The sequence below is a fragment of the Carassius auratus genome, chromosome 43, assembly GCF_003368295.1.
Source record: "Carassius auratus strain Wakin chromosome 43, ASM336829v1, whole genome shotgun sequence".
Taxonomy (NCBI): domain Eukaryota; kingdom Metazoa; phylum Chordata; class Actinopteri; order Cypriniformes; family Cyprinidae; genus Carassius; species Carassius auratus.
The window spans coordinates 11,483,562-11,505,202 of NC_039285.1; positions in this window are offsets into that span (position 1 = coordinate 11,483,562).

A 21,641-nucleotide genomic window follows, 5' to 3' on the forward strand; every position below is an offset into this window, starting at 1 on the left:
CTGCATAGTTTACACGTTAAGCATTGAGACAAATGTCCTGCTATACTGTAAACAATATGTAATAACTTGAAAATACTTAAGGTTCTTCAGGCCATTTAATAATGTTCAAGAATAAAGCTCCTTTGACATTGGGTCCTCATATTCACGACTGGCACCATTCTGGTTTGAAACACCCACTTGCCACAATTCAATCAGTTCCTAATGGATATAATTTAGGCTTGCCCAATAAAATTTTAATAGAATATCCTGTAACTGGTCTATACCTATAATGCATTTATTTGTATGTATCTGTTAGTTGAGCATATTTGATTGATTTATTTATTTTTTAATTGTAAAGGATTTTACATGTTCAAACAGAAATACAGGTGCATCTCAATAAATTAAAATGTTGTGGAAAAGTACATTTATTTCAGTAATTCAACTCAAATTGTGAAACTTGTGCATTAAATAAATTCAATGCACACAGACTGAAGTAGTTTAAGTCTTTGTTCTTTTAATTGTGATGATTTTGGCTCAAATCACATTGGTAATACTTGCAACAGTTAACTAATTTTTCCAAGTGGCAAAATGAGAAAAATCTGGTTCTACCAAGATCAAATTTACTTTTTCAATATTAACTCATATTTCAGACAGCCAGGAGTACCACAAAACCTTGAATAAGCCCTCACTAATGCTAATCACAGTAATACCTAAAGCTGGCAGTGATTTGGCTTGGAACAGCACACCCTTCTTCAAAAGAGTAGTACGCCTCAAAGGGTTTGACTTGAGTCGGAGATACATACCGGTGAAATGGGGATGGATTGTTTTTGTGTGTTTGACTTGTCTTTAAGAATCTCTTCTGAAATGGGATTTTAGTGAAGATGATGAAAAGGTCAAAGAGTTTGTACAATGATATATGTCTTTAAATTTGACTTGAAATGCTTATTCAGGTGGCTTTTAGAAGGTTGAATGATTTTTCTCAAAACCCCTCTTGTTGTCTTTTCCATCGTAGGCTGGCACTAAAGGGTACATGGCGCCAGAGATCCTGAAACCGGAACTGTACCATACGTCAGTGGACTGGTGGGCCATGGGCTGTAGCATCTATGAGATGGTGGCCGGCTGTCAGCCATTTAGAGATCTCAAAGAAAAGGTTACTAAAGAATAGATAGTAAGACAAACTCTAGAATATGAGTGCAAATTTGAGCACAAAAATGTTGACGCCTCCTCAAAGGACATCATCAGTCTTTTTCTGAAAAAGAACATTGAAGACCGCCTTGGCTGCAAGTAAGTGGCAGCGTTTCTGTGTTTTGTGGCAAGAGGATACACTGTTTCCACTCCAGGTCTTTATTAGGACATGGTCAGTCCAACTCTGCCCTCTGCATGCCAACACAGGAGCAGAAGCTTTACTCTGTAAGCAAAATCAAGCCATTGTGGCAGCAAATCGAAAAAACAGACTGTTTCTGTCAACCTTTCTCAGTGAGAGCAGTGGGTTTGGAGCCTCAGCACTGGGTTTGGATGAAGCAAAGCATGAATGTTAAAACATAATATCTTTGGTTCTTTTCATTCTGTGGGTGAAAACACCAACAGATTCAATTCCAGCTCCATTGGTTTGAATTACATAATAACATATAATAGTATTCCCAAAGTCAGTTGCTGAAACCATGTCAACCCATTACATTTTTTATTTGAATCCTATTAAAGAAAAGTGAAAATTCTGTCATTATTCATCCTAATGTTGATCCAAACCTGTGTGCTGTTAATTTTTCCATGGTACACAGAAGGATTTTAAATACTTTTGTGCAGTTTGTTTCTGTCACATCTGTCAAGAATGGCCAAAAACATCAAAAAGTCACCATAGGTATTCAATATGACTCATGCACTTTCAGCTTTTAGGTTTTTTATGCCTTTTTATAGTTTTGTGTGTGGAAACAAAGTTAAAATGTAAGTTATTATTGACTTCAGCTCTCAAGTCAAGAATACTGCTGGAAGACCCATTAAGTTTGACGTCAAGGCATTTAGTCACAAGGTTGGCAAAAACTACTGATGTTTGATGCAGTGCTGGTGCCACATTGATTCAAAAGCTGTGACAGAGTTTGGTTTGTCATAATGCTGTTGAATGGCTTCAGAAGATTAAAATACTGATGAACCCCAAGAGAAGGAAAAAGGAAGGAAAAAAAATAATTCTTAGAACTTTTAAAATGTGGAAGTTCTCAAAACATGAAAATTAATTCTGCATCATTTATTGAGAAATTTTAACAAATATTTTTAGATATAGTATACAGCATACAGCATAGTAAGATGATAGTACAACAATACAGGTTAATTATTATTTTAATACTTCAAATAATTGTAGGTAAACTACATGCGTAAACTATACATTTATCTATAACTGTTTTTTGCCCTCAGGGATGACCAGCGGAAGCATGAGTACTTCAAATCCATCAACATTCCCCGGCTAGAGGCGGGGCTTAATGCGCCTAAATGGGTGCCCAAACCCAATGTTGTGTATGCCAAAGACACACGGACATCCGGGACTTCTCTGAGATTAAGGGGGTTGAATTTGATGACAGTGATGAGATGTTTTTTAAGGAATTCAACACTGCGGCAGTGCCATTTCCATGGAAACAGGAAATGATTGACAGCGGACTCTTTGAAGAGTTTAACGACCCAAACAAGAAGAAAGCGGTCTGGATGACGATGATGACCAAAAATCCAAATCTTGCACTCTTCTGTAATAGAACAAGAATGTCTCAGTGTCTCAGGTTATGAATGTAACCATGGTTCCCTGAGTAGGGAACAAGACACTGCGTCCTGTAGGGGGTACTATGGGGAACACCTCGTCGTGACCCGTGTCTGAAGTATACATTGAAAAACCACCAACAAGTTGGCCAGCGACAGCCTCTGACATCACTACTGGTGCGATTATAAACAGGCACCGGGAGAACACGTCCTTCACTTCTTTGTCTGAAGCTCACATCCGAAGCATGGCAGGGAGCTAGAGGACACAGTGTACTGTTCCCTACTCAGGGAACCATGGTTACATTCGTAACCTGAGACATTCCCTTTCAAGGGAACTTCGAACTGCGTCCTCTAGGGGGTGCTATGGGGAACAGTATACCCACGCTGTCATGCTGAGGGGAGTGCAGGCCAGAATCATGGCGAGCACTAAGTACCAACTCTACCATTTCCATGGGAGTTGCCCCTGGGACATTTAGACATCTGTCTGTGACAGTACCCCTTATGGCCAAAGGCCTAAGCTACATACCCAACTGAATCGTTAGAACCTCGGCCCGGGGTAGAGCTAAAGGCTTGGAATCAGGAAAGATTCTTTTAAAGGGATACGGCTAAGAACCTAGCATATTATACCAAGTCTTGCCTGACACAGAGGGGCTACCGCTTGCTTTCGCATAAGCTTGCTGAAGGAGCTGTCTCAACAGATCCCTAGTAGCAACACCCTTTTTAAATGGGTATCCGAGGATACATAGGTGGAGTGACGCCCAAGATGAAGGAGCTTTTACAAACTCAAGAAAGGGCATGAAGCAACCGTGCGAAGCCCTCACCATATACGATTTTAGAAAGAACGCAGAATACTAGCTTGCAAACTTACCACAGTGTTGATTTTTCAGAAAGTGCATAAAGACTTCACATGCACACTTACCATAGCATGGATTTTCAAATACCGTTTTCAGAAAGTACACAGAGCTTAACGTGTGTAACTAAAAGTTCCTAAGCATCGCAGAGGTGCTGAAGAAGCAAGCTCAAATTTTACAAACCTCTGGTGAGGGGAGAATCACCTGAGCCAGCATATACAAGAAGTCTTTTGTAACTGCCACTCCACGTCCCGCTAGATGCTACAGCACAACTAAGTGGCCAGGAGACCCCTCAGGGTGACCTGGCTGGACATCCATGGAATTCCCTGCAGTGCTGTGCCAGGCCTGATGATCAAGGAGGCTCCCGCAGAAACCTGTGATCTCAGCCACCTTATACCGTAACATGAAGCCGCATGGCTGGTGCTGAGTAATGTTTAGTAAACACTGTAATTGAGCACTGCAAAGGAAACTGACACAGCTTATTAGTAGACACTAAGTAGTAGATTGGTCTCCTCAAAGACATAGCGTGCGTGCTCTTCACTCAAACAAATTTTTCAAAGATCGCGTGTGTCATCGGGTGTCAAATAACGTCGACACGGATGCACACATTGTCTAATCGCTTGCTAGTATTCACCATGATAGACAGAGAAAGATCGCTCTTACCGGTTCTTTCAGATGCACGCTTCAAACAGAAAAATCAGTGAAGACGAAAGAGGATGACGTGTTCTCCTGGTGCCTGTTTATAGTCGCGCCGGTAGTGACGTCAGAGGCTGTTGCCGGCCAATCGTTGGTGTTTTTTCAATGTATGCTTTAGACACGGGTCACGACGAGGTGTTCCCCATAGCACCCCTTAGAGGACGCAGTTCAAAGTTCCCTTGAAAGGGAACATCTTACACAACAAAACAAATTTTCTATTGCTTTTGCTTTTTAATTTATTTTTGGTCCTTTTTTGATTTTCAGAGATTTTCCTGTAAAGGAGCTTACTGTGGCTGTACTTTGATGGTTTATTGTTAATAATAAATAATATTATAGTATCAATTTCTGTTAGAACCAAGTGCTATTAATGAGTGTTTATGGGAAAGATTATGAAAGATTACAATTTTGTTCTGTTGACGGCTGATGCATCTGCACAGTCACAGGAGTTGGCTACCAGCATGATTTGCTACTAACATTCATCAAAATATGTATAAAGAAATTTATACAGGTTTGAAACCACATAAGGATGAGTAAATTATGACAAAACGTCTCTAGGTTACGAATGTAACCCTAGTTCCTCGAAGGAAAGAGACGCTGCATCGAGCGCGTTGGGGAAATGCCTTTGGCAAAATCAACTCTGAATATCATGTGCAATCTGTCCAATGGAAGAGCGAGATGTCACAGGTGGGGTGACTTAGCGACCTGGAAGCTTTAAAGGCACGTGCACCGCAGCTGACTTCAGCTTCGAGTAGGGAAGCAAGCGTCGGCAGGGGTGCCGGGAATATGACTCTGCGATGCAACGAGCCGACTCAGCGTGATTCGATCCCAGGCAAACCACGCATAGACTGTGTGTATCCCCACCCGTAATGTAGCACAGGCAGGGAGGAACACACAATTTATAGTGTGATCTGGAATCACCCTTCAAATGTCGTGTCTTTGCTTTACTTTTTGGCATTATGTTGTTTATTGGACAGACAACAATAAATAAGACTCACAAGACAGTCTTTAGACACACACAGAGCGCTTGCTGAAAGACATGAAGCTGAAGTCAGCTGCGTGGCACATGCCTTTATAGCTTCCTGGTCCCTACGTCACCCCGCCTGTGACATCACGCTCTTCCGTTGGACAGATTGCACACGATATTCAGAGTTGATCTTGCCAAAGGTGTTTCCCCAAAGCGCTCGAAACAGCTCGAGTTCCTGAAGAGGAACTTAAATTTTTGGGTGAACTAGCCCTTTAAATGCTGTATTAGTTGTAATATGTCACTCTAGTAATAAACTAGCCATTAAAACAACACTGGAACTCTCTAGAATCTCTTGAACTGTCTTGCAGTGCTGACACACTTGTTAAACAGATGCCACTTCCAAACTCTCCTCTAGTTGCCAAATTTACTGACTGCTATGACCAGCAGAGGTCACTGCTCACAATGAAGATACTGCGGGAAAACAACTTCTGAATAACAGTACTGATAAACCCATCCATGCTGAAGAAAGTTTATTCTTTTCATTTTTATGTGAGCTCCTAAATATTTTAGCCTAGATTATCTTAAATCCTGTTCTTGTCACGGGGGGATTATTAATGAAATATGAAGGATGGGGTCAGGCATGATATGGGAAAGAGAGGCTTGTGGTTTTGGACAGTGTGTAGATATTTGCCCTTCTCCTCCATGTTCAGGACACCTCAGCTGTGTGATAAACAAGCTCTCTTGAGATGAGTGTAGTTCTCTGTGTGCGGCTCGGCCGGTCAGACAGTGCTCTCAGACCCACTGCGCTGCACCTTGTGCCACATGCTCTAATGTTTTGTCTACAGCTAATGTGCAGCAACTAAAATAGCCATTGGTTTCATTAGAAAAACAAGCCCCATCTGTTTGTATTATGGGCGAAGGTTGACATTATTAAACGTGAATATTTGTATTCATTTTATTTTTATATATATATTTTTTTTTTTCATCATCCCACAGACTGTTCTGAATGTGTCTGGGTCTCTTTTTGACTGTTTTAAAGGATGATTTGGTGTGAGCAGATTTCTGAAATGGAAACATAATATCATGGAAATCTCACTTGTCTATGGATAAAAACCAGACATTTGTGTATGTTTTTGTTTTAATTACTTATTTCATTTATATGTTATTTTATGTTTGTGCTTTTGGAAATGTATCATAAATAACCTAAACTGGGTTTATTATTTTGTCTGGTAAAAGCTGGTTTAGCAGCCTGGTTTTAGAGGGATTTTGACCAGCTGATTAACCAGATAAAAACCAGTTTACCACCAGCTTGGGGACGTTTTGAGACCAGCTTGACCAACTTAAAACTAACTATGTCCAACTTAAACCAGCCGAGTTTGGATCCCCCTGGACTTTAAAATTGCTCTTGTAACCTGCAGGTTATACTGGTCTGCCTTTTTGAAGTGTATTCGCGGGTTGATTTAAATGTGCTGGAAACTGGCACATTTCTAGGGACAGCTCCATTCGGGGACAGGACAACACATGGGACTTTCCCCTGAAAACGGGGACATCTGGTCACCCTAACTTGAGTTCAACAGAAGTGAAGCTCTGTGGCCAGCATCTGTGACATTTTGTTGATTACCAAATAATTTAATCTCTTCCCTCAGTTAAAATTACAGTTGAATTGGTCAGTAATGTATGGTGCTATTATCATCCAGTCCTCCCCTCATTTGTGTTCTCCTATCATGCGAAAAGACATTCATTGCTTTCATGGCAGGCGCTTATCCTATTTCTACACTGCAGATAAGGACAGCAGCTGGAGGACAGTTGAGCTTCACAGCTCAAATAACACATTTTTGAATTAAATAATTATTACAAGCACATTAACAAAAGTATGAGCTCCAAATTGTTGCTTTTAACCATCTGTTATGCTTTGCATCATAGACTTCCATTGTAAGGACATTACTTTAACTATTATTTGTTTTTGCATACAAATATGCAATTTGGACTTTGAATATCTTGTTATTAAACTGGCAAATACACAGGAATGCTTCAAATGATTAAGGAAACTCTCTTCAGAGTTTAATGACATTTGTCCGGGGGACTTTACTATGGTGTCAGCACCTTTTACAGTTGATCTTGTCTGGTGTAATGCTGGCTGAGCATTTATAGCAAAAAAATCTTGCTTTTGAATACAATAGGCATACTTGCTTAGGGATTTTTGCTTGTGTTGGACTAATTTACAGTTCTTAAGTGTTTAGCGGTGGATATTAAGTTGAAGGCCTCCTCTTTTGGTATCTTCTTTTACATGGAAATTATTAGGTTCAGATTTCACCTCAGCAGCACAGCCAGTGATCTCTAATCTCATTTAACAAGCTGACATATGGCTGATAACACAATACTCTCATGAAACCCTCCACTTCAGCCCCCTGCTATACTTTAACAGACTGTGGTCAGCCCTATAACATTTCAGAGGGTTTCATGTAATTTTCAGTGTGCTTGTTCATATGCATAAACAGGAACACAGGTTCAGACACTTGCATTTTGGAATGATTTAATGCAAGACTATGGCAAGCATCACTATAATGGTTGCTTTTAGTAAAATGAAAAGGGTGCCAAGTTATATGAAGGGACCAGAAAATTAATAATAATAATATAATAATAATATACTTGTGGTTGGACTCTTTTAACTTGGAGCAGTAAGCAAACATTCTAGCAACCACACAGAACACCCTAGCAACCACTGGAAAACACACACAACTCCAAAGCATTAGTGGTAAGTTTGAATGTGCAAACTCCTAAACAAAGTATATTATATTATATTATATTACTGTATATTTTATCCTATCGTATCATACCATATTATATTGTATCGCATTGGATCGTATCGTATAGTATCGTATTGTATTGTATTGAATATCTATTTTCTGTTCACGCTTGGCCCAAATTACTAAATAAATACAGAAATAAATATAAACAACAAAATAACAATATTTACGAATTAATACTAAGATAGATTGCTAAACTGTTGTTCATTGTTAGTTCATAATACATTAACTTCAAAATAATTAATAATACTTCTAACAATAATGGTAATGTTAATTCCTGCGTGTACTAATAGATTTTCATTAGTTAAAATATTAATGTATTCATATTTAAGCATTAAGAAGAACAATAACTATATTCATGAATTAATATGAAGTTAGATTAGAAAATTGTTGTTTATTGTTATGATACCTGATATATGAAATAATGTTAATAAATGGCACCTTAATGTAACGTGTTGCCAAAAACGTAAATAAATAAATAAATTGCTTTTGTATAAAATTCATATAAACATCCATTAAATTTGTCTACAACATGGATTTCGACAGAATTCAGATCAGGTCAGGTATTTCCAAATGTTTTACTACATTAAAAAAATAAATTTTTAGTGCACCAGCAATGAGAGATCATGCACTGAGAGATTTTTTCTTTTATTAGGGTTAATGATGTCAGAATGTCATGCCCTATGAAGTGTGCCAGAGGACAAGAGCGCTGAGATTCACACTAATGTGTAGATGGAAATCCAAGATGCTCCAAGATTGTGACTGTAGACTACAGACATCTGTGTCTGCCGCAGTGACAGCTGGAACTCCATGGAAGATCTCTGAACATGTTTTTCCCAGGCTGGTCTATCAGTGTGAAACTCAGATAATCTTACAAAGGCCGTCTCTTGGTCCTTAATGGAAATAGTTGATCAAGTCACCCATCCTCACACACACCGTCAAAGACACATTCACACCTACTTGTAGACACTAAATATTTACTGTCTCAGCTCACACTCTCAAATGTGCAGAAACCATAAACACATGCACACTTCTAGTTCTTGTGCGGGCAGTTGGTGTGCAAAAAAAAAAAAAGTGACGGTGACGGCAATTTAGAAGTCATGTTGGAGACATGATCTGTCTTCGCTTCACATGGTGGAAGAGTGTAAAAATTTCTGCTCACGAATCTTCAGCTGATAACTTGACATTCACCATTTGTGTGTGGCTAAGAGCCGAGGGGAGAATTTGGGGAAATAGTAGACTAAATATCTAATAAACAAACTAGTCTGACGAAGAGATATTTCAGTTATATTTTATTTAAAGGTGTCTTGGTGCAGTGTACAATCTTTGTGAACTCAAAACCTCTTTACAATCAAGTGTTGAGTAATATTGATTAACAACATGTACTTAGTATTTATGATTAGGGATTGATTTAGGGATAGTTGCTTGTAATTATGCCAAATTTACTTTACATGCAACATATGTATGTAGCCGATAATTTTTTTTTTTATCGTTTAAATTCCTTACATCATAAATAATTTGTCCACATCTTAATCTTTATTTTCAGTACATTTTACATCATATTTTCCCAGGAAACATTGTCTCTTTACAAATATCTTGAAACATAAACCAAACGTGTCATGTAATTTTGTTTTTCAGTAAAAACACTAATGTTGTGAAAAGTAATTTATTTAGTTCCTGTGATTAAAGCTGAATTTTCAACATCACTACTCCAGGCTTCAGTGTCACATGATCCTTCAGAAATCAGTCTAATGTGATGATTTGCTGTTCAAGAAACATTTCTTCTTATTACATACAAATAATTTGTATTATTAATAAATCATAATATATTCATATTTAAAACAGAACTACTGCACTGTTTATCTTTTATTCTAAGAAATAGCAATAAGAAAAGATTATGCAAAAAAAATCACCTTTTTTGTCATGATTTCAGAGCAGTTATACAACCTTGAATTTAAAGAAACAGTGCTGAAATTTTTACAGATGTCTGACAAAGGTGAAAATCACTATTGATTATCACTCGTCTGTACTGTTGTATTGAAGAGAAGAGAAGAGATCATTCACATGTCTGGTTGTCATGGTTCCTCAAACTGCAGAGCGTTGCATTTATTTTTCAGTGTTTGTCTGTGTTTAGTAGAGCCCATTATTTGAATTCTTAACATTTCCACAGATAAGTGAATTCCACAGAGGAGGCCAAAGGAAACACAAACCTCAAACCCTGTTTGAAAAAAAATGTTTATCTCTCGTTCTCTCGTTTTCTCTTTATGTGCACATTTGTCATGCCCCAGTATTATAATAAAGAAATAAATGTAGCTTATCAAATTCAGCTCTATAAATAGACTCACTGACTACCAGAACTTCTGACCACCATTGTCGTGTTACAACCAGAGTCGCAAAGACTAAGTTTTATTCCTGTTTACTGTAATAAGGTTAAATATTAAGCATCACTTGATGAGTTTTATAAGGGCAGAATCATCTAGAGGATAGATGCTCTCATTGTGTCTGTGGTCAGACTGTTTATATCAGTTAAAATAATCCAGTATGGTTAAATAAACTTTGGTTTTATCTGTGACCAGTAGTGAAATCTTGAAACAAGTGTCATTTTAAACCTGGAGAATGTTTTCTCTTTATTTCTGTCTGTGTCTATTTGTTTGTGGGGGTTTTTTTGTTGTTGTTTTTTTTGGTGTGTGTGTGTGTGTGTGTGTAATTGCCTACTGCCAGGTTCTCAGTTATTAAACAACTAAAGTACAATTTATGAACAAACCTTACACAACAGATTTACAAATGATCAAGTCATTCAGCCCAACATATCGACAGATGCCTGGGAATAAGATCAATTTGTTTTCTCTTCTGAAAAATAAGTGTGCTATTTGTAGTAAATATGCAGTTGTAGTGTACTTCAAATCTTAAAAGTATATGAAAACTGTAGCAAATAATATTAATGTAATATAAGGCCACTCAATTGTATGTAAAGTGTATGTTTCTAAACACACTTAAGTACACTTTGTAATAATGTCAAATTAAAAGTTTTAATTTAAAGTCAATTTTAATTCATTATGTTTTAATGTTTAGTGGTACACTTATTTTGCTGCGTTGACTAAAGCACATGTAAAGTACTTGATGTAATTTTAACTGTAGTGTTATTTGACATTCCATTTAAAGTTAATATTTTTAAATGTTCTGCAATTAACTACAACATCCATCATTATAAATGTATAATTCTAAATATATTTAGAATATAAGTTTCATATATAATTCAATTTTAATTTTATTTGTATAGGGCATTTACAACAGCCTCCAGGCTGACCAAAGTGCTTTACAGAAGAGCAAGAATATTACACATACATAAAAAAAAAAACACCAGACAAAAATTTAAAACCACCCATTTCAAAATTTAGCATAACACAGTAGTCAGTACACTATGGAAAATAAACAAGTTATATTAGATATATAAATGACATTCAAGTTTAACATTTCACATTATCATGGTATATTTTATTTATACCTTTATATATTTTCCATTAATTATTGACTCTAGTGTCCAAAAACATGAATTTCAGTTCACACTTAAGCATATCCTATTAAAGTATATTATTTCCATAATATGTGCATAAATATGATAAAGTGTACTTCTTTTTAACAAGGGTTATTCCTCATTTGTATGGATTTCTGAATGAACAAGAGCAGTTCACAGAGGCAACTAATGTGTTCTGTAGTACAACTTTATAAAAATGTTGTGCAGGGACTCATAGACAAGTGAGCTGCTATGTGGTTGTTAAAGTCAAAAGAACCCATCCTTCAGTTGATATTACCATATTTTGGCTTGGGTTGATATAAGGCTTGGGTCCTTCCGTGCAAGTATATTTGATTTTGTAAAAATGCTTTGTTGTTTTGGTGTTTGTCTGATTGCTTAAAAAAAGTAAAAAAATTAGTTTGATACATCTTTTATACAGTACCATCCATAGCATCGTTCAAGTCAAGTTTCATGCTTGAGTCGTCCTAGGAATCAATATATTCAGGAACACTGGATCCACATACTCTATTATAAGAGTACATTGGGATTGAAAGCAGTTCTGCTCTGAATGAGAGAACACTATGTGGTTTGCTGGTCTGGTATAAGTTTGTATCGTCGTTCGCATGTCCAGACTCCCATGTCCAGACTCCCATGTGTCTATTGAAAATGCCTTGGTGATGAGACCTATGTTTAGAGCTGCTGTAAGTTAATATGTTAGTCATATTTTTAGGTTTCTCTGACATGCAGTCATTTTTGGCTTTGCACTTTCGTTGCACTAGCTTTCTGTCTGTTCTGTTGGCCACTGCTTGACCCTTGGCATTCAGATGTAATTAGATTCATTGTAATTTAGTTATTCACATGTTAAAGGACATATCTGAAAAGAAGGATATTTGTGCTACTGTTTACCTAAAATCTGGACCAAAATAACAGAATAAAGTGAAATGAGGGACACTGAAATAAAAGAGCATGAAAAAAAAAACCCAATGCATTCCAGAGCGTTCTGGCACTCTCAAGAACCCAAACACACATACGTGCGCACAGAAAGACACAGACACACACTGTACCCAGATGTTGGCCTGGGTCTGTCTGACAGTAGTGTATTTATGTCCTCGTGGCCAGTGATGTTCCTTATTGTGCTGAACACAATTCTTCTGTGTCGACATTTGCATGTTTCAAGACCAAATCATGGTGGGGACTTTCCATTGACTTCAGTTGTTTTAATATTCAATTATATTTTCTATACACTACCCCTAAGTCTCACAGAATTCATTCATTAATTAATTCACTTATTTTACTACTGATGTGAGAAACAATGCTACAAAAACATTATATAAAACTGTCTACACTGTAAAGCTCTATACACATGGTAGAATTTAAATATACAGTGTGCTTCCACTGCTGGCTGTTTTAACATTGGACTGCACAACTAGTTCTTGATATTCAACTTACGATGTCAGAGAAAAAGGTTTAAAACTGTACCTTTAGGGGTACAGCCTCTTGTTAATGGGCAAGTACCCTTAAAGGGACATCTTTGTACCCCACTTAACCCTAAAAGATGCATATAAATACCTTAAGGTAGTAATATGTACGCTTAAGGTAATATTATGAAAATTGTATGCACGATGTATGTCAAATCAAAGATAGAGAGCACTGCAACAATTATATTTTTTGTAGGCAAACCTGGAGGTTAGCATCGCTCTGTTTCCCTCAACAACAAAAAAAACAAACAAACAACAACAGCAAAAATCATCATCATCATCATGATAATCCCACTAAATTCTGCAGCATATATAAAATCCATAGAAGTAAAAATCTAAACATAGGTACCAAACCAGTGCAAAAAATGCCAAAATGCCATAGGTGTCTATAAGGACATTTGCATATAAAAAAAAAACATGGCCGCCATTGGCTAATTTATATTTGATCTAGATTTTAAGGCTTTAATGTTAATGTTGTCTGTGTGCACCGGGATCTGAGACCTACTCATTCCAAACAACTTTTCATTTATAAACACTGCTGTTAAACTTTTTAACTGTAAAAAAAACTGTAAACTGTAACTCTAAACTGTTAAAAAAGTGAAATTAACCACCCCTTTGAAACACTTGAACTGTTTTGCAGTGTCACAGTTATGGATTTCTGTTCTTTCTGAGTTTCCTTATTTGGTAATGTTCCTTTTCTTGTTTAGTTAATTAATTAGCCCCACACCTGTTTCAGTTTCCCACTGATTACATTCCCAGTATTTAAAAATCTGTGTTCTTCAATTTTGTTTTGTCCGCTATTAATAATATTTGAAGATTTGTGTTTGGTTGTGCCCTTTCTCTCCTATGGATAATTAAAAGAAGTATTTTGATAACTCCTTCGTCATGCACTTTGCCTTATCCACCAACACGTGTTTCAGAATAGCGGACCTAAAAAGCGAGATAGCTTCATTTTTTTTTTTTGTCTCCCGGTATGACCCTAGGTGTTCCCTCCCAGCCTCCCTCTCCCGCCTCCTTTCAAACCAGACTGTTCCTAAACCCTATCTCTGCTGGTTCCTGTCAGTCCCTCTGCTCACCCTCAGTCTGCGCCACCTGGGCACTCTTATTCACCTCAGTACTTCCAGTCTCCAGCTCCTCCTTGTCGTGAAGATCCCCTGTCTCCGCCTCCAGCCTCAGAGCCCTGGACTCCACCTCGGTCCTTCGAACCAACGGCTCCGCCTTGGCACTTGGCTCCCTCATCTTCACTATGGCCTGTCATCCCACCAGCTCCACCGGGCTCGCTCGTCCCTCCGGCTCTGTCTTGGTCAGTTGTCGATCATCGGCCGCCTCGGTATTCCACTCCTCTGGCTTCACCTCATCACTCCATCCCTCTGGCTCTGTTAGGCTCCTCCTTCCCTCCAGCTCCAGCTCTGCAGCGGTCTTCCGGAGCGCCGCCTTGGCCCTCTGGATCCTCCGTGTAAAAAGTATTTTAAATGCACAGGTATCTTTTAGTTTTTAAATAAACTAAAAGATAAAAAGGCTTAAAATAAATCAATATACATTTTTTGTGCAGTACCTACTGTACTCTAATTCTAACCTCAATAGTAAATGAAGTAAAAAAAAAACTCATCCGTGTATTCTACACACAAAGAAATGCTGCATATACTGAAATTGTATGAGTAGCATTGATTCACGTATCTGAAGCATGGCCAGGAAATCTCAGTACTGAGGAAGTGGATGAGACAAGGGCTGTACATCACATGCTTCAGGCAACAGGCCCGAAGACCCAGTGGGGTGAGAGAGAGTCATTAAACTCCACAGCAAGAAACAGATTAATAACTCAGGACTCATTTAGAGTTGGTCCGCAGCAGCTACACATCAATTTATCACAATTTAGCATCTACACAGAAAACTAGTTTTAAATAGTCAAGATTTATATTACAGAAAGCATACACTGTAAAAAAAAAAAAAAAAAAAAAAAAAAAAAAAAAAAAAATCTGGATTCTACAGTCATTTACAGTGTTTGTGCACAGCAAATTACTGTATACAAGTTCACAGTAGAATACTGTAAATTCAGTAACAATTGCAGTAATGAAAGAAGTACTGTGAGAGTCACAGTAACCAGCAATGTCCTGTAGAAAATCACAGTAATTACCTATGTATTTTAGAAAACACATTAATCAGTTATGCACTGTAGAAAATTACAGTAACCAGTACCCAATACATGTATATCCAGGTTATTGTTCAATAGAGAGTGGGCACGGCCATTTTTAACTTTAATGTGTTTGGCTTCTGGTGTAATTTGCTTCCAGTTATTTTACCATGTTATTGTACAAAAACAGCCCGCTATACTGCTTTATATCGTTTTTATTCATTATCATATTATTTTAACTTCAGTATAATAATCATAACTACACCCCCGGAACGAGTAATGCCATATACTTGGGTTTTCTGAAAAGCCTCCACTGGGATAGTAAAGAAAAACACAGTACACTGCCAAATGCTGCATTTTAATTGACCTCACTTCAGTTCTGTTAAGTTTTCAGTGTGAATAGAGAATACAGGAAGCAAATGTATTCTTTAATAATAATAAAAAAAATTGTTGTTTATTTTATGTTTTATTTTAGTTTGTTTTATTTTATTTTTATTATTTTATTTTATATTGTTTTCAACACTAATTCCAGAAAAGTTTGGATGTTTGGTAAAATGCAATAAAGAATCTGTGATTTGTTAATTCTCTTGAACCTTTATTTAATTGGCAACAGTGCAAAAAAAAAGAAAAAGGTTTCTTTTAGAACTTAAATATAACCTAATTTTTTATTTTGATGACTGCAACACACTCCAAGAATGTTGGGACAGGGGATGTTTCCCACTGTCACATAAATTTTCCTTTTAATTTCAGTGGTTAATCATTTGAGAATTGTGGATGGTAATTGTTCAAATTTTGCATTCAAACTTTGTCCAATCTTGCTTGATACAAGACTTCAGCTGCTCAGCAGTCTGTGATCATCACTGTCTAATTCTCCTTTTCATGACTGGTCATACACTCAATAGTAGACAGATCTGTACTGCAGTCTAGCACATTTACTCTCTGTCTACGAAACCATGCTGTTGTAGCACATGCAGAATGAGACCTGGCATTGTCTCAATCTAATAACGATGGACTTCCCATTAAAGACTTTATCTTGATAGCATATGTCCCCATACAATCCCAATATATGCCTACCAATAACCGCAGTATTACGGCCTCCTGAACACAACGTCTATGTGGTAATTTGATGTTGGGTTCAGGAGTCCATAATTCTGTGGTCATTGGTTTGTCACTGAATCCACCACATGGCTTCCACAAGTCCAGGCCTTGTGACATATGGTTACTATGAAAAACATGGAATAGTTAATGTCTAAAACATAAACTTTTGTGGCCTAAAGGAAATGTCAAGGTTTTATACAAAATTTGGCTCACCCATCAAATGTGTGACCCATGCACATATTCAAACAATGTTTACAGTAATATATGGGGCAGAAATTTGACAGTTATTGATTTTAGAGTAAATGAAATAGAAATGCATGTATATATGTATATGTTTGTATACATGATAGGTAAAAATTGTTAGCCTGAATGCACTTTAAGTCGCTTTGGATATATATATACATATATATACATAAAACAATCCAGTATGTCACTCCAAATAAATCACTATGGAAACTTGTTTCTGCCATAGGATGAAAAAAAGGTAATTGTGACTTTTTTTTTCCTAATCCTGATTAATTCAGATGTTTTTCTTACAATTTTGAGAAATTTAAATTGAGAGTTTTGCTGGATGTTAATGTAAATTTACAATTCTGCAGAGAAAAAACTAATTGTGACATATAAACTCACAATTGTGAGAAAGAAAAGTCAGAATTGTAAGGTATAAAGATAATTATGATTTTTCTTTTTTTTATCCAGTAGCAGAAACAAGCTTCTTTAAAACAGTGATATAATACAATCAAAACTAATGAATTATTTTTGAGTTATTTGTGTTGAAAGAAGCTGTTTAGACATTCAGCTTGTAGACTTCTACTAAAGTGGCAAAATCTTATATTCCCGTCTATTTTCTCAGTCTGTGTGAGCAGTGAGTTTCCTGCTATGTATGGTTTATGGGACTTCCTTCATGCATCAAACATCTTGATTTCCTGAGGTTCTGATTGGCATCGTTCAGTAAAGTCAAAGTATGATAAGGCCTCCGCTTGAAAAGAAAAGCAGAAATGAGTAAGATAAACATGTCTGAATGTAGAAGTAACCCCTCAGAGACGATCCTATCATGCTAAGATGTTTGGCCTGCCTTCTGAAAGTTCTAGGCATATCAGTACACCATTTCCAGCCTGGCATTTACTACTGCTCATTGTTCAAGTATCCTTTTGAAAAATACCCTCTTGAAACAGAAATACACAACATAATATATATATATATATATATATATATATATATATATATATATATATATATATATATATATATATATATATATATATATCTACATAGTGTATTTAAGTGTGTTAAGAAACAGTCATGAAAGTGCACTCTCCTTAAAGGGTTAGTTCACCCAAATATCAAAATTATGTCATTAATAACTTACCCTCATTTTGCTCTAAACCTGTAAGACCTCAGTTTATCTTTGGAACAAAGTTTAAGATATTTTAGATTTAGTCCGAGAGCTCTCAGTCCATCCATTGAAGCTGTGTGAACGGTATACTGTCCATGTCCAGAAAGGTAAGAAAAACATCATCAAAGTAGTTCATGTGACATCAGAGGGTCAGTTAGAATTTTTTGAAGCATCAAAAATAAATTTTGGTCCAAAAATAGCAAAATCTACAACTTTATTCAGCATTGTCTTCTCTTCCGTGTCTGTTGTGAGAGAGTTCAAAACAAAGCAGTTTGTGATATCCGGTTTGCTAATGAATCATTCGATGTAACTGGATCTTTTTTAAACAGTTTACCAAATCGAACTGAATCGTTTAAAACTGTTCGCATCTTCAATAAGCATTAATCCACAAATGACTTAAGCTGTTCACTTTTTTAATGAGGCTGACACTCCCTCTGAGTTCAAACAAACCAATATCCCAGATTAATTCATTGACTCAAACAGTACACTGACTGAACTGCTGTGAAGAAAGAACTGAAGATGAACACAGAGCCGAGCCAGATAACGAACAACAGACTGACTCGTTCTCGAGCCAAGAACCGATGAGCTGATGATACTGCGCATGTGTGATTCAGTGTGAAGCAGACTAACACACAAAGCGCCTGAACCGGACTGATTCTTTTGTTGATTGATTCTGAACTGAATCTCTGCTAGTGTTATGAGCGTGGGTAAACTGAAGGCTTGAATCAAGGGCAGTCATCGCCAATGACGCCATTACGTCTTCAACCGGTTTATTGAATCAAACTGTCCGAAATAAGTACTGGTGATCCGAAAACCGATGCAACCAGTTCTTGACTCGTGAACAAGTCAATGTTTTGTTCATTATCTGGATCAGCTAGGTGTTCATCTTCAGTTCTCTCTTCACAGCAGTTCAGTCAGTGTACTGTTTGAGTAAATGAATTTCTCCAGGATATTGGTTTGTTTGAACTCAGAGGGAGTGTCATCCATATTAAAAAGTTAACAGCTTAAGTCATTTGTGGATTAATGTGTATTAGAGGCGCAAACTGTTTAAAACGATTCAGTTCGATTTGGTGAACTGGTTCAAAAAGATCCGGTTACATCGAATGATTCGTGCGTGAACCGGATATCACAAATTGCTTTGTTTTGAACACAGAAGTGAAGACAATGCTGAATAAAGTCGTAGATTTTGCTATTTTTGGACCAAAATGTATTTTCGATGCTTCAAAAAATTCTAACTGTACCTCTGATGTCACATGGACTACTTTGATGATGTTTTTCTTACTTTTCTTGACATGGATTGGATAGTATACCGTTCACACAGTTTCAATGGAGGGAGTGAGAGCTCTCGGACTAAATCTAAAATATCTTAAGCTGTGTTCCAAAGATAAACGGAGGTCTTACGGGTTTGGAACAACATGAGTTATTAATAACATAATTTTGATATTTGGGCAAACTAACCCTTTGGGCTTTTGTTTAATTAATAGAAATTTAATTTAACATTTATACATTTCATTTATTATTATATTATCTATAAGTACAGTACAATAAAAACATAACTTCAAGATTCAGAGTACACTACAAGTGCACATTCAATACAATTAAGCTTCTCTTCCACAAGGGTAGTCCGTTTGGACTGGTGCTCATATTTTAAAGACGTGCACATATTTCGATTTTTTGACTAACATACTAAAGCATGCGTTAAGTACGGCATGTGTTTTAAATCATAACTGTATTGTGTTATTTGATATCACATTGAAAGTTCATGTATTTTCTATGTGCTAAATTACAGCTTCATATGGAAGTTCTAAGCGGCCATACATTATTTTTTTCCTATTTCTCGTTATAATGACTTAATTTTCTCATTATCTCGACATAACAAAAGTCGTTTTCTTGTTATAACGACTTAATTGTCTTGTTTTCTCGACATAACGAATGTCGTTTTCTTGTTATAATGACTTAATTTTCTCCTTATCTCCACATAACGAAAGTTTGTTTTCTCGTTATAATGACATGACAGTTTTACTGTTGCTATAGTAACAAACTCAACTTTGACAGGCATCTGATGGACAACCATGCAGGTGCTCTTACTGTAGCCTATATTTCTGCAAATTTTGCTTTGCCTAGGTAATAACGTCTACAATACTGTACTGTACATAAATAAAGGCTGATCAATCACTGTTGATTTTTCCAGAGACAGTACACCAAACGTTTTGTTTTTTAATTAACATTTTTTAATGGCAACACCGCAAACACAGGTGGAGCGCCTTCAGAAGGATGCAGAACTATTCTATCTTTTAGATCTTTTAGAACTGCTTGGATTAAACTCATTTTTAAATTTCCCTTTATTTGAAATAAAATTATATGTAATTTGTAATTTTTAGTAGTCATTATATGCTGTGACAGATATCATGTGCATTACAAGCTTCTGTTTGAAAAGAGCGTTCATGTGTATGTGTACATGTATTATATGTGTGTGTGCAGAAAAAAAATGATTACAACATTATAGAACAAAACTGAATTAAATTAGCCAATGCACTTTACATATACATCACATTTCTCATCAAAATGATTAACAAAAAAGATTAATAATAAGGAAAAGAAGCACATCACAAATAGCCTACATCATTAAATCCCATCCTACTGTAGGTAGACAGAACATCTCCGCTTATTAACATGTAGCTAAAAGAAGCACAAATAAAGATATAGGTGCAAACAGAATACAGTGACATCAACCTTGGTTTTGATAGGCAGTTATTTTATGACACAGAACACGTTGGTGAAACTCATCATGCATCTAGCAAGCAATTAATACACAAAATAATCATATTGATTCAAGCATTTAACATTTATGAATTAATTAAATGTCAGTAATGAACAAGACTGCACAAATTATAGCGATCACGAGGAAGGTAAGCGTACAGTAAAGTGGATAGTGTACAACACCCCATCAGTTATATTCAGGTCTATAGTGCCACCTGCTTGCACAGTTTTGTAACTTCTTAGAGAAACTTAAGTCATTATAACAATAAAACGACTTTCGTTATGTCGAGATAACGAGAAAATTATGTCGTTATAACAAGAAAACAAGAAGGAAAAAAAATATAATGCATGGCTGCTTAGAACTTCCGTAGCTTCATCATTTGAAATGTGCCATTATAAATATATTAAAATACTCTTACTTAAAATACTTCAGTATGCAGAAAATATTTTATTTTATGTTTTATTCTTTTTAAAAGTCTGCTAGTTCTGTTTCACAAGGGTAGGTTGGCAGCTCAGGTTCCCTTTCAGTCCGTCATGTTCTATGTTACGTCAGAAAGAGACTGATGAATGGGGTCTTGCCTGAGAGCCCAATCACCTTCAAGTGGTAACAAAATGAGCCAGTGGTACACAGTGTACCTTGGTCTGTGGGATCTGCATTGCGAAATCCGCCCCGCTGTGTGGGTATATAAGGAGGAGCGCAAGCAACTTGCATTCAACCTTTCGCTTCGGAGCCGAGCACATCGCTTGCTGATTTCACGAGTGTTTACAAGCGAGTCAGCTGGTGTTAGTGTGACGGTGCAATTCAGCGGTTCGTCTTAGTTTCATGCCTTCAGTCTCACATTCTCACATACTGAAAGAGCTACTAAAAGAGTTTTTGGTTGTGTTTGCATCTTTTTAAAGATGTCATTCCTCCCATGTGTTTCTGGATGACTCATGTTCTCATTGTGGGGATATGACCATTGATTACCTTAAAAGGTATAGAGTCCCCTCTGCCACATCCGTTCTAGCTACTCTTCTCATAAGAGAGCAACTTTGGCTGCTGGCCAGGGTGACCTGAGAATTACCATGTGGGCTTCCCCTACGAGCATTCCTCTTCGGGCCACAACCCCCTCACAAACACCCCAGCCGGTTGAGTTTCCGCATGAGTTTGCTGGACCCTCTCAGGCTCCTGACATCTCATTTGGGGCTCTGGAGGAAGACGTAGAGAAGACGTGGAGAATACCATCGT